The following is a 13067-nucleotide window of genomic DNA, read 5'->3' as shown; positions in this document are numbered from 1 at the left end:
AGCCCAGGGACCAGTTCCCTTCTTGCGGCCTGGTCCCTCTGACACTTGACAGATTAGGGCGTACGGGTGGCTTCCTGCTCCTTCCGTACCCCTGGGACCCCTTCAGTTACCGGAGCCTTCCTCCTCTGCTCCCCTCCTCTTCTCTCCTCCGCTGGGCCTCATTCACCAGGCCCACTCTGGAGCAGAGCTACTAAAGAGCACCTGCTCCTGTTACTAGACATAGACCTCCACTTACTACTACTCCCCACTACCTAAGATGGATCCCCTTTTTATACTCCTATCAAATGCTCCCCTAAACTACTTCCTCCACCCACACCCACTACTTGGTTTCCCCTCACTCTGGTTCCCCCCACTCCAGCCAGGGACAGGGCTCAGCAGAACACAGCGCATCTTGCCCTTCCATCCAGCCTGGAGCAGTATAGTGTTGGATGCAAGTGTTGGGGTCCCGGGCTGCACTCCTTCCTTACCAGAGAGTGAGGCACCATGGATGCAGTACCTCTGTGGTGACTGAACCCTCAGGGGTGCCACACCCGCACACTGGATTTGTATCGTTATATACTGTATGTGTTACATGCGCCATTATATAGGTGCTATACTGAGGTTAATTGTTCTCTCCAGGGACGCCTGGTTTTGAGTTCTATATCTTTATTATACAACCCCTGGCAAAAAATTATGGAATCACCGGGCTCGGAGGATGTTCATTCAGTTGTTTAATGTTGTTGAAAAAAAGCAGATCACAGACATGGCACAAAGCTAAAGTCATTTCAAATGGCAACTTTAGGGCTCTAAGAAACAGTAAAAGAAATCAAGATTAAAACTGTGGTACTCAGCAAGAGTAATTTTTTGCAGACCAACCAGAGGGAAAAAATTATGGAATCACTCAATTCTGAGAAAACAATTATGGAATCACCCTGTAAATTTTCATTTCCAAAACTAACACCTGCATCAAATTCGATCTGCTCGTTAGTCTGCATCTAAAAAGGAGTGATCACACCTTGGAGAGCTGTTGCACCAAGTGGACTGACATGAATCATGGCTCCAACACGAGAGATGTCAATTGAAACAAAGGAGAGAATTATCAAACTCTTAAAAGAAGGTAAATCATCACGCAATGTTGCAAAAGATGTTGGTTGTTCACAGTCAGCTGTGTCTAAAATCTGGATCAAATACAAACATGGGAAGGTTGTTAAAGGCAAACATACTGGTAGACCAAGGAAGATATCGAAAGGTCAAGACCCGAAACTTAAAGCAATATGTCTCCAAAACAGGAAATGCACAACAAAACAAATGAGGAACGAATGGGAGGAAACTGGAGTCAATGTCTGTAACCGAGCTGTAAGAAACCACCTAAAGGAAATGGGATTTACATACAGAAAAGCTAAACATAAGCCATCATTAACACCTAAACCGAAAAAAACAAGGTTACAATTGGCTAAGGAAAAGCAATCGTGGACTGTGGATGACTGGATGAAAGTCATATTCAGTGATGAATCGCGAATCTGCATTGGGCAAGGTGATGATGCTGGAACTTTTGTTTGGTGCCGTTCCAATGAGATTTATAAAGATGACTGCATGAAGAGAACATGCAAATTCCCACAGTCATTGATGATATGGGGCTGCATGTCAGGTAAAGGCACTGGGGAGATGGCTGTCATTACATCTTCAATAAATGCCCAAGTTTACATTGATATTTTGGACAGTTTTCTTATCGTATCAATTGAAAGGATGTTTAGGAATGATGACCTAATTTTTCAAGATGATAATGCATCCTGCCATAGAGCAAAAACTGTGAAAGCATTCCTTGAAAGAAGACACATAAGGTCAATGTCATGGCCTGCAAACAGTCCGTATCTCAATCCAATTGAAAATCTTTGGTGGAAGTTGAAGAAAATGGTCCATGACAAGGCTCCAACCTGCAAAGCTGATCTGGCAACAGCAATCAGAGAAAGTTGGAGCCAGATTGATGAAGAGTACTGTTTGTCACTCATTAAGTCCATGCCTCAGAGACTGCAAGCTGTTATTAAAGCCAGAGGTGGTGCAACAAAATACTAGTGATGTATTGGAGTGTTCTTTTGTGTGCTTGTTTTTCATTATTCCATAATTTTTTCCTCAGAATTGAGTGATTCCATCATTTTTTTCCCTCTGCTTGGTCTGAAAAAAATATTACCCTTACTGAGTACCACATTTTTAATCTTGATTTCTTTTAGTGTTTCTGAAAGCCCTAAAGTTGCCATTTGAAATGACTTTAGTTTTGTGCCATGTCTGTGATCTGCTTTTCTTTTCGACAACATTAAGCAACTGAATGAACATCCTCCGAGCCCGGTGATTCCATAATTTTTGCCAGGGGTTGTACTATATACCTACATGTTTCTGCCTATATGATCCTCTATACCGGCCATTTTGTTCAACTAAACTGCAGTATTTGATGTATGGTGGTTATTTGTAACATGTTCTTATGGGAGAGTGTACCTAGCACCTGATCTATGTCATTACCTGCACCTCCCGGTTATTTATTACTTGTGGACATGGTCTTTTTATGGTTTCTGTTTTTAATTGGTTTTAGCATGTTGGTGTCAGTGCACATTAATACATTTTGTAATTTTTTGATCTAACACTATTTTTTGCCCTATGATTGGCACTGGTGCACCCCCCCCATTTACATATATCTACTATTTCTGGGGTCAGACGCTAATGTTGGGGAGAAGTCGGGTGATTGTGTAGGATGGGGTTGAGGTCCGGCTTCTGTGCAGATACTTGAGTTCCTTCACACATCCCATCCCCCAATGTCTTTTTGAGGCTCATTGTGTATAAAGGGGGAAGTCATAATGGAACATGAAAGAGCCCCCCAAACTGCTATCTCCATGGCAGAGGCAAATTTAAGTTTTCTTGCTCCGAGGGAAAAAAAAAATACTGATTGGCGCCACATCCCCTTCCAATACGCAACTAAAGCGCTTACTCTCCGTAATTCTCAAATGTTCAGTAAGAAACGACAGCTCCGGATTCACTGAGACAATCAGGAAGAGAAGCTAGTCCGCACGAGACCGCAGGTATGAAAATCACATACGAGCGGTGAAGTGATGACTGCTGGAACCGGCAAGCAGAGCCGAATCCTGACAGTGCGCATATTACATGCTGTTAGGATTGGGCATGATACAGTGCTTGATTTTATAATTAAAGGGAACCTGTCACCAGCTTTTCCTAATATAAAGAACAGTTACCCCCTTTAAGGCCACTTTTACAGCATGCTAGAAAGCTGTATGTAAATCCCCAATCCCTTATGTAAAGTACAAAAAAGACCTTTAGTCCCCCCCCCCACAGGGTGAGATCCAGTCCGATGGGCGTCTCTGGTATTGATTTGGTGCCTCCTCTCTCGTCGCCGTCCTCCTGCTTACTTCATGTGGATGACGTGTCCTACGTCATCTACATAGTGTTTCCCAATCACACTCCTGCGCAGGCATACGCTCTGCCCTGCTGGGGCACAGCAAAGTACTGTAGTGCGCATGCGCTGTCTTTACTTCCAGGCCATTGGCGCTCCTTTTGTTTTTCCCGGCACATTACAGTATTTTACTGTGTCCTTGACAGGGCAGAGAGAGGTGCATCTGCACAGGAGCTCGATTAGGGAACTCTGTGTGGATGAGATAGGACGCGGCATCCACAAGAAGGAAGCAGGAGGATGGCGATCATAAGAAAAGAAGAGGCACCAGATCAGGATCAGAAATCCCTAGTGGACCGGACCACACAATATGAGGCAATAATAAAAGGTCTTTTTTATGCTGTGCTATAAAGGAGGTCTAAAAGGTGCTGGCCATACTTTAAATTGGGAAAACCAGGTGACAGGTTCCCTTTAACATTCCTAACATAAATACAGATGTAGTAATCATTAATTTGTCAGACAGCACTATACTCTACCAACACAGCCATGTATCACGTTATTTGACAAGTTATTGATTGTTACATGTGTACAGGGTCAGAACCAATGACAGTACAGGTATACATCACCAAAACCACCATCAGCACAGAAATGCATTACCAGGACCACCAACATTGCAAAAAAAATCATCACAATCACCAACAACACAGAAATACAGCACCAAAACCACTATCAGTACCAAAATACATTACCAGAACTATCAACAGTACAGAAATTCATTACCGGAACCAGCATCAGTACATAAATACATCACTGGAACCACTATCAGTACAGAAATATATCACCAGATCCACCTTCAATTCAGGATTACCGTACAAAGATTGGTACAGTAATCAATTGTAATGTCAGTTCACAAATACATCACCAGAACCACCATCAGTAAATGAATACATCACCAGAACAACTATCAGTACAGAAATGCATCATCTGAACAATCCTCGCTATTGAAATACATCACCAGAACCACCAACAGTGCAGAAATACATGACCAGAACCATCAAGAGTACCTGAATAAATCATGATAACCACCATCAGTACATGAATACAGCACCAAGCTTAGTACATTGATCAATTGCAATATCAGTTCAGCCAAAGCCATGTACAAGTGTATCGAATGTACCTACAAATCCCAGTATGTCTTTAACAATGGTAAGAAGATAGTGGGAGCTGTTCAGACTGAGGATTATACAGGAACCACAGTACAGGTAAGACGTAGTCAGTATCACAAATAAACATTTACATCCAGGTTACTTACAGGTGACATTTTCTCTGATAGCAGTCGTTCTCTTTCTTCTTCTCCATCTGGTCCAGATGCTATGTTGACTCTTCACATCCACAGCTCGTCTCTGCAGACTCACACTGTGTCCCCGCTATACTTCTCTGTCTTTACATTGTGCCCCCTCCTTACACTACCCTCTGCCTGCATACTGTCTCCTCCATACTCTGCCCTCCCATGCTGCCCCTCTCTCCCCTCACAAATTCCCCCCATATTGTCTCCTCACACATTTTCTCCCTCCTCCAATACTATCTCTTCCTTCTCACACTTTCCCTGCCAAAAAAAACTCCTGTGTGTTCGGCTCCATTGCCGCCAACAACCTCTTAGGTGCAGAAGTGTCATCAGCAGCGTGATCAGCTGACCTAGTCATGCTACTGAGTCGATGTCACCCTGACCCGGGGGTGGCAACTGACTGCACCTGAAATTGTACTCGCACCTGAAAGACGCATGTAGAATTGAATGCTGGGAGCCAGCAGTTCACACCTCCTCTGAGGAGTCTGCTGGAGTATTGTCGAATCCCACTCCGTAAATGCCCTGCCGGCCTTCCCCCACCCAGTTACATCACTGACCTTGTTGTAAAATGTACTTTTATGCAGCAGCACCAACCCTCCACTGGGCATAAGGGGATGCCCACAGAAAAAGAGCTCCGCACCATTACTCCTCCTCCAACACGCTTCATCACGCATTGGGTAGCAACACATAGTGTTCACTGGCCAACCTGCAATAACAAACTCATCTGTCAGACAGTGAGAAGGGATCCATCACTCCAAGAGTCCAGTGACAAGCTTTACCCCCTCCAGCCACCGCCTGGCATTGTGCATGCGGATCTTAGGATTTAATGAGACTGCTCCAAAGTCCAGTGGCTTTACCCCCTCCAGCCACTGCCTGGCATTGTGCATGCTGATTTCAAACTTTTATGCAGCTATTCCATAGTCCAGTGGCTTTACCCCCACTTTAGCTGCCACCTGACATTGTGCATGCTGATCATAGGCCTTAATGCGACTGCTCCATAGTCCAGTGGCTTTACACCACTCCAGCCGCCGACTGACATTGTGCATACTGCTGTTAGGCTTTAATGTGACTGTTCAATAGCCTAGTGGCTTTACACCACTCCAGCCGCCGACTGACATTGTGCATACTGCTGTTAGGCTTTAATGTGACTGTTCAATAGCCTAGTGGCTTTACACCACTCCAACCGCTGACTGACATTGTGCATACTGCTGTTAGGCTTTAATGCGACTGCTCCTTAGTCCAGTGGCTTTCCATCCCTCCTTTTGCCACCTGGCATTGTGCATGCTGATCATGGGCTTTAATGCGACTAGTCTACAGCCCATTGGCTTTACCCCCTCCAACCACTGCCTGGCATTGTGCATGTTGATCTTAAGCTTTAATGTGGCTGCTTCACAGTCCAGTGGCTTTACCCCACTGCAGCCACCTGGCATTGTGCATGCTGCTCCTAGGCTTTAATCTGACTGCTCCACAATCCAGTGGTTTTACACAACTCCAACCACCACCTGGCATTGTGCATGCTGCTTCTAGGCTTTAATGCAGCTGCTCCACAGTCTAGTGGCTTTATCCCACTCCAACTGCCGTCTAACATTGTGCATGCTGATCATGGGCGTTAATACGACTGCTCCACAATCCAGTGGTTTTACACAACTCCAACCACCACCTGGCATTGTGCATGCTGCTTCTAGGCTTTAATGCGGCTGCTCCACAGTCCACTGGCTTTACCCCACTCCATCTGCCGTCTAACATTGTGCATGCTGATCATGGGCTTTAATACGGCTGCTCCACAGTCCAGTGGCTTTACACCATTCCTGCCTCCACCTGGCATTGTGCATGCTGCTTCTAGGCTTTAATGAAGTTGCTCCACAGTCCAGTGGCTTTACCCCACTCCTGTCTCCACCTGACATTGTGCATGCTGCTCCTATGCTTTATTGCGGCTGCTCCACAGTCCAGTGGCTTTACCCCACCCCTGCCGCCACCTGGCATTGTGCATGCTGCTTCTAGGCTTTAACACGGCTTCTCCACAGTCCAGTGGCTTTACCCCACTGCTACCACCACCTGGCATTGTGCATGCTGCTCCTAGGCTTTAATGCAGCTGCTCCACAGTCCAGTAGCTTTACCCCACCCCTGCCGCCACCTGGCATTGTGCATGCTGCTTCTAGGCTTTAACGCGTCTTCTCCACAGTCCAGTGGCTTTACCCCACTGCTGCCACCACCTGGCATTGTGCATGCTGCTTCTAGGCTTTAACGCGGCTTCTCCACAGTCCAGTGGCTTTACCCCACTGCTACCACCACCTGGCATTGTGCATGCTGCTCCTAGGCTTTAATGCAGCTGCTCCACAGTCCAGTGGCTTTACCCCACTGCTGCCGCCACCTGGCATTGTGCATGCTGCTCCTAGGCTTTAATGCAGCTGCTGCACAGTCCAGTGGCTTTACCCCACTGCTGCCGCCACCGGGCATTGTGCATGCTGCTCCTAGGCTTTAATGCGGCTTCTCCACAGTCCAGTGGCTTTACCCCACTGCTACCACCACCTGGCATTGTGCATGCTGCTCCTAGGCTTTAATGCAGCTGCTCCACAGTCCAGTGGCTTTACCCCACTGCTGCCGCCACCGGGCATTGTGCATGCTGCTCCTAGGCTTTAATGCGGCTTCTCCACAGTCCAGTGGCTTTACCCCACTGCTGCCGCCGGTTGCCATCTTTTGATTCCATGGCTCCTTTGGTTTCTGTTCAGCACAGTGACAAAGCACAGAAACCCAATAAGGTGCCCTCTTGGGTTCTAAAGCAAAATCTGTACGTGGGCCTCAGACTAGGCCAACCTGTGTCTTTGTCAGTGACAGGACTAGTGGCAACTTGTCAGAAAACCGTCAGGATATTAATATTGGAGATTATGGTGGCAGACGTGACACCACGCGTCCTCACCCAGGAGGCCTCAGTGTTCTGCTCACCGGCTGCTCTCAGCGTCTGCACATCAGGTTCATGTCCACCGTCGCCTCAGCGTCCGGAGTCCATGATGTCACCGTCACTCATGTCATCCAGAGCGATTTCCTGTCATGTCCTCCCCAGTGACTGCTCCTCCTAGATACCAATCAGAGGCAAATAAACATGGCAGACGTCACAAGATGTGAGCGGCCTCAGAACTGGAGGTGCGGGGAGGATTCCTCACACGTCTGGGATGGAGGACGGAGGCTGTGAGGGCCTCAAATCTCCACCGTGATTACAAGTTCAGGGGCTCAAAACCTAAGTGACGAGTCCCCCCAAACACCCCCGCGCCGAGAAGAGAACCGTACACCATATATCGTTATCATATACCATCACGCTGCTGCTCCAGGAGCGAATATACCGACATACTGCGCCGCACAAGACACATCGTACAAAGACCATGTATAAGAAAGTCCAAGAACACAGGGAGCGAGTCCAATGGTGTTACATAGGACTGCCGGTGACATCTACTACATTATCTGTACTCAGACAGTGATCACTGTGCTATCTGTGGTGTTACATAGGACTGCAGGTGACATCTACTACATTATCTGTACTCACAGAGTTATCACTGTGTTATCTGTGGTGTTACATAGGACTGCAGGTGACATCTACTACATTATCTGTACTCAGAGAGTTATCACTGTGTTATCTGTGGTGTTACATAGGACTGCAGGTGACATCTACTACATTATCTGTACTCAGAGAGTTATCACTGTGTTATCTGTGGTGTTACATAGGACTGCAGGTGACATCTACTACATTATCTGTACTCAGAGAGTTATCACTGTGTTATCTGTGGTGTTACATAGGACTGCAGGTGACATCTACTACATTATCTGTACTCAGAGTTATCCCTGTGTTATCTGCAGTGTTACATAGGACTGCAGGTGATATCTACTACATTATCTGTACTCAGACAGTGATCACTGTGCTATCTGTGGTGTTACATAGGACTGCCGGTGACATCTACTACATTATCTGTACTCAGAGAGTTATCACTGTGTTATCTGTGGTGTTACATAGGACTGCAGGTGACATCTACTACATTATCTCTACTCAGAGAGTCATCACTGTGTTATCTGTGGTGTTACATAGGACTGCCGGTGACATCTACTACATTATCTCTACTCAGAGAGTTATCACTGTGTTATCTGTGGTGTTACATAGGACTGCAGGTGACATCTACTACATTATCTCTACTCAGAGAGTTATCACTGTGTTATCTGTGGTGTTACATAGGACTGCAGGTGACATCTACTACATTATCTGTATTCAGAGAGTTATCACTGTGTTATCTGTGGTGTTACATAGGACTGCAGGTGACATCTACTACATTTCCTGTACTCAGAGAGTTATCACTGTGTTATCTGTGGTGTTACATAGGACTGCAGGTGACATCTACTACATTATCTGTACTCAGAGAGTTATCACTGTGTTATCTGTGATGTTACATAGGACTGCAGGTGACATCTACTACATTTCCTGTACTCAGAGAGTTATCACTGTGTTATCTGTGGTGTTACATAGGACTGCAGGTGACATCTACTACATTATCTGTACTCAGAGAGTTATCACTGTGTTATCTGTGGTGTTACATAGGACTGCAGGTGACATCTACTACATTATCTGTACTCAGAGAGTTATCACTGTGTTATCTGTGGTGTTACATAGGACTGCAGGTGACATCTACTACATTATCTGTACTCAGAGAGTTATCACTGTGTTATCTGTGGTGTTACATAGGACTGCAGGTGACATCTGCTACATTATCTGTACTCAGAGAGTTATCACTGTTATCTGTGGTGTTACATAGGACTGCAGGTGACATCTACTACATTATCTCTACTCAGAGAGTTATCACTGTGTTATCTGTGGTGTTACTTAGGACTGCAGGTGACATCTACTACATTATCTGTATTCAGAGAGTTATCACTGTGTTATCTGTGGTGTTACATAGGACTGCAGGTGACATCTACTACATTATCTTTACTCAGAGAGTTATCACTGTGTTATCTGTGGTGTTACATAGGACTGCAGATGACATCTACTACATTATCTGTAATCAGAGATATATCACTGTGTTATCTGTGGTGTTACATAGGACTGCAGGTGACATCTACTACACTATCTGTACTCAGAGAGTTATCACTGTGTTATCTGTGGTGTTACATAGGACTGCAGGTGACATCTACTGTATTATCTGTACTCAGAGAGTTATCACTGTGTTATCTGTGATGTTACATAGGACTGCAGGTGACATCTACTACATTATCTGTACTCAGAGAGTTATCACTGTGTTATCTGTGGTGTTACATAGGACTGCAGGTGACATCTACTACATTATCTGTAATCAGAGATATATCACTGTGTTATCTGTGGTGTTACATAGGACTGCAGGTGACATCTACTACATTATCTGTAATCAGAGATATATCACTGTGTTATCTGTGGTGTTACATAGGACTGCAGGTGACATCTACTACATTATCTGTAATCAGAGATATATCACTGTGTTATCTGTGCTGTTACATAGGACTGCAGGTGACATCTACTACATTATCTGTACCCAGGGAGTTATCACTGTGTTATCTATGGTGTTACATAGGACTGCAGGTGACATCTACTACATTATCTGTACTCAGACAGTGATCACTGTGTTATCTGTGCTGTTACATAGGACTGCAGGTGACATCTACTACATTATCTGTACTCAGACAGTGATCACTGTGTTATCTGTGCTGTTACATAGGACTGCAGGTGACATCTACTACATTATCTGTACTCAGACAGTGATCACTGTGTTATCTGTGGTGTTACATAGGACTGCAGGTGACATCTACTACATTATCTGTACTCAGACAGTGATCACTGTGTTATCTGTGGTGTTACATAGGACTGCAGGTGACATCTACTACATTATCTGTACTCAGACAGTGATCACTGTGTTATCTGTGCTGTTACATAGGACTGCAGGTGACATCTACTACATTATCTGTACTCAGACAGTGATCACTGTGTTATCTGTGGTGTTACATAGGACTGCAGGTGACCTCTACTACATTATCTGTACTCAGACAGTGATCACTGTGTTATCTGTGCTGTTACATAGGACTGAAGGTCACTTTTCTAGCATTACCTGTAGGTGTGGAGCAGGGTCCTTCAGCAGTCGTCAGCCTGGGTGGTCTGGGAAGTGGCAGGGCTTGGTGACAGTCAGGAGTGGGTCCCGCTGTGTCGGCCATGACACTGATCCCTGGCTGTTTATATATAAACTTCAGGTCGCGTCTCGTTAATGTCTGATCTCGTAGAGCTGTGGGGGAGGGGGGGGCTATTATCTGTTTTCACTTAATTAATTTTCATTAGGCCCTCGCCCGGATCCCAGGCCTGGAGGGATAGATCACTTTTGGGGTCTTTTCATATCATGTTTGTGGCTAGATAAGACAACGAAAAAAGAGTTTATGGAAATATTCCCATATATTAGGGATCCGCTTCAGCCATAGCCGAAAGTATTGGCACCCTTGAAATTGTTCCAGAAAATGAAGTATTTCTCCCAGAGAATTATTGAGATTACATCTGTTTTGTTGTACACGTGTTTATTTCCTCTGTGTGTATTGAAACAACACAACAACAAAAAAACTGAGAAAAAAGACAAATTGGACATAATGTCACATAAAACCCCCAAAATGGGCTGGACAGAATTGTTGGCCCCTTTCCAAAATTGGACGTAAACAACTCTGTTTCCAACATGTGATGCTCGTTCACACTCACCTGTGGCAAGTAACAGGTGTGGGAATATGAAAATCACACCTGAAACCAGATAAAAAGGGGAGAAGTTGCCTCAATCTTTGCATTGTGTGTCAGTGTGTGCCACACTAAGCATGGAGAACAGAACGAGGAGAAGAGAACTGTCTGAGGATTTGAGAACCAAAATTGTTGAACAATATCAAGCAATCTCAAGGTTTCAAGTCCATCTCCAGAACTCTTGATATTTCTTTGTCCAAGGTGTGCAACATAATCAAGAAGTTCACAACCCATGGCGATGTAGCTAATCTCCTTGGACGTGGACGGCAGAGAAAAATTGATGAAAGGTTGTAACGCAGGATAGTCCGGATGGTGGATAAGCAGCCCCAATTAAGTTCCAAAGAAATTCAAGCTGTCCTGCAGGCTCAGGGGGCATCAGTGTCAGCATGAACTATCTGTCCACATGTGAATGAAATGAAACACTATGGCAGAAGACCCTGGAAGACCCCATTGCCGACACAGATACATAAAAAAGCTACACTGCAGTTTGCCAAAATATATGTGAGTAAGAAAAATCTTTCTCGGAAAACGTTTTGTGGACAAATGACACCGAGATAGAGTTATGTGGTAAAGCACATCATTCTACTGTTTACCAAAAATGGAATGAGGCCTACAAGAAAATAACACAGTACCTACAGTCAGATATGGTGGAGGGTCAAAGATATTTTGGGGTTGTTTTGTTGCTTCTGGCACTGGGGGCCTAGACTGTGTACAAGGTGTAATCTGACAATTACCAAACAATTTTGGGTCACAATGTAGTGCCCAGTGTCAGAGAGCTGTCTTTGCGTCCTAGGTCATGGGTCTTCCAGCAGGACAAAGACCCCAAACATTCTTCAAGAAACCCCCAGAAATGGATAGTAACAAAGCACTGGAGAGTTCTGAAGTGGCAGCAATGAGTCTGGATCTAAATCTCATTGATCACCTGTGGAGAGATCTTAAAATTGCTGTTGCCTCCCTGAGCATGAGCGTTGATTAGGCGGGGGGGACCATGCACCTGGCTTCATTGCGCATTATGAGGAAGGCAGAACACAGCAAGCATACGCACAATATGCAAGGAGTCAGTGGTGACATCACTGTTACAAATTATCTGAGTCACACACAGAGGGGGCTTATAAGACGGGAGGCAGGAACAGTCCGAAGAAATCAGCGCCAGCAGGACTAGTCCTGGGACAGTTGCACTGTGTGAACACAGCATAAAACTTGATCTTGAAAGTATAAAGAGATGAAAAAGCCACAAAAATGGGGTAGATGAGAGAGAAAGAGAGAGGAAAGAGAGAGTAAGAGAAAATAGAGAAAGAGGAGAGAAGAGAGAGAGCGAGGGAGGATAGAGATAGAAAAAGAGGGAGGAAAGAGTGAGAGAGAAAAAGGAAGAGTGGAGAAAGTGAGAGAGGGTAGAGGAAGAGAAGGAAAGAGAGAAAAGGTAAAAGAGAGGAGAGGCAGGAAGAGCGGAGAGAGAAGAGTTTAGAGGAGACAGAATGAGAGGGAGCGTAGTACCCCAAAGCAGGGTGCAACAGAATGTTCACAGTTATCTTTCAGCACAAATGTCTTTATATCACTCTCTGTAGCATTGT

The 13067-nt window shown here is 45.1% G+C and overlaps 1 long non-coding RNA gene across 1 annotated transcript in view; it reads right to left on the bottom strand.

Annotated features, from left to right (window-relative positions):
• The window catches only part of LOC141258260 (uncharacterized), a 166077-nt gene extending 155121 nt beyond the window's left edge, over positions 1-10956 (bottom strand). Inside the window, exon 1 of the long non-coding RNA XR_012318255.1 lies at positions 10835-10956. This is a non-coding gene — a long non-coding RNA (uncharacterized lncRNA). The remainder of the gene's footprint in view (positions 1-10834) is intronic.
• Positions 10957-13067: the final 2111 nt, after the last annotated feature.

The sequence above is a fragment of the Phyllobates terribilis genome, unplaced genomic scaffold (assembly GCF_046119375.1).
Source record: "Phyllobates terribilis strain yellow unplaced genomic scaffold, ASM4611937v1 Scaffold_3__8_contigs__length_932513732, whole genome shotgun sequence".
Taxonomy (NCBI): Eukaryota; Metazoa; Chordata; class Amphibia; order Anura; family Dendrobatidae; genus Phyllobates; species Phyllobates terribilis.
This window is presented reverse-complemented; position numbering and strand designations above follow the sequence as displayed.